Raw genomic sequence first — 2386 nt, 5'->3', positions numbered from 1 at the left:
ATAATAATAATAATAATAATAATAATAATAATAATAATAATAATTCTTAAACATTCACTAGAACAAAACTGTACAAATCCAAATATATGGTACCCTAGGCATAACACCTACATGAACTTCTAACTTGTTGTCTCTTGAGGTCTCTGGGTGAGACTTGGATCCAACTTGTACAAATGCAAAACAAAAGTTAAACATAAAATAATGATAATAATAAAATGGTCCTCTGGCGCATATGTTCCCCAGTTCAAATTGTACCTGCTGAGTGGACTGGATAATGTGAAATGAACATTAGCAGTATTTTGCTGGATCATATAGATACCACAAAGTATTTGATTTTCATATTGTTATGGTCACCTATTCATGTTTAAACAATATATTTACAGAACTGCATACTATCACAGGATCAAAAACGCATGTGTACTAGCATTATTTCATGCCGCACCCGCGACTTACAAATTCTACCAAATGTCGATTGGGGCATTTCTGCATCTCTAAAGCTCTGGTCTGAAAGCCCACCTCACAACTCCCAATGGTATAACGAGACACTACATTAACATGAATGCCAACGACTTGAAAGGTAAATGCTTGTGGAATATGCACTACTCAAGATGTAGACACCAGCAAAAAGTCTACTTCTACGTCTCGCTTTATATGGAGATTCCGTGACTTCAGCAATACTTCAAAGAAAATCAAATGTAGTTTGTTCCAAAAGATTCCACTTTACTCCCCTGTGGCTCGTAATCGTCAATTTTATCTTCGGAAAAAGGCTACATATACTCCAGCTCCGTAGAGTTCCTATCAATAGAAAGTTTGTCAATTCATGTTGTTTTCATAAAATATATGTATTTTCAGTGTATTTCAAAACATCAGCCCACTGTATTCTCGATATAGCATACTAAACGATGCCATACTGTGCTTACGGTCCGTATAGAGATTACTGGCCCACTTGCTGTAATTGCTTGACCCAATCGACACGTGACACGTTCATGCCACCCTCCTTACACTGATGATTTAGTGGTATTCAACTGTTGTCACTAAGCTATCAGTATACCGTCACGACTGCAACTAACCGTCGCACGTTTAACTCTTTACATAAAGTAGATGCCACTCCTTACGACACCATACCTCAAGCAATACTGTCGCTGATATATCAAATATACTTCTCTGAACTCAATTTGGATCTTTTTTAAAACGGGGGCCACATTTTTCATTAACGAAACACTTTGAAACTTAGATCACTGGTAGAATGTGTCATATAAAACATCTTTTTCTCTTAGTCTTCTTAAAAAAAAAAAAGAAATCCATAAATTATTCCATGTTAAAGTTGTCGTATTTCTGTAATTTCAACCAATCACTGACGTCCATTCAGCCGATATACATTAAGTGCCGACTACATAAACAAACGATTCTGAAACAATTAACCCTAACCCTAACCCTAACCTTAGGGTTAGAGTTAGGGTTAGGGTTAGGGTTAGGGTTAGGGTTAGGATTAAAGCAAATTTAAAATGAAAAAAGCAAATAAAACGAAGAATCGTTTGTTTATGTAGTCGGCACTTAATGTATATCGGCTGAATGGACGTCAGTGATTGGTTGAAATTATCGAAATAAGACAATTTTTTACATGAAATAAATTCGAATACAAAAATATTTTTCTGTTCTATAACACAAAATAGATAAGTATACGAAGTTTGAAAGTCTTTCGGTACCAAAAGCACTACGTAAAACATTAATGAAAAATGTGGCCCCCGTTTTAAAAAAGATCCCTCAATTTTTATAAAATGGATTAGACAACGTTGAAACTACATTACCGGCCTAAATAATGTTTTATTAACAGAAGCGACTATTTGAAATAATCAGGTTAGGTTGTGATTTCATTAGCATCTCTAATAATTGCACAAAATATGTCAACAACCTCAATATCATATGTGAAATCTGATATATTTCATTAGTGATCTTACGCTTTCATTTCGCAAATCACGTGTATATTATTTGCAATGAGAAAGTAAATCCAAATCACACTAATTACAATTAATACAAACTATATATATTATGCAAATTTAATTAGCTTAATTTGTGTAGCACTTGGAAATTAGCTAATTAAACAGGATCTAATACCTGATGTTCATCACTGTTACTTCTCCTGTTTAAGCATTTTCGTTCTAACGAGCGAAAATATCCTTTCATTCATATTTAGAATGAATTGCTTACTACTGACTCTCTTTAGCAGAAGAAATCTGCGATTACAGTGCATTTGCATAATGATGGCTCATACCGAAGAATTCACATTTTATGTGCAATTTCCATCACACACACACACACACACACACACACACACACACACACACACATATATATATATATATATATATATATATATATATATATA

The sequence above is a fragment of the Octopus bimaculoides genome, chromosome 2, assembly GCF_001194135.2.
Source record: "Octopus bimaculoides isolate UCB-OBI-ISO-001 chromosome 2, ASM119413v2, whole genome shotgun sequence".
NCBI lineage: Eukaryota > Metazoa > Mollusca > Cephalopoda > Octopoda > Octopodidae > Octopus > Octopus bimaculoides.
The sequence above is the reverse complement of the archived record's forward strand: the minus strand, read 5'-3'. Positions refer to the sequence as shown.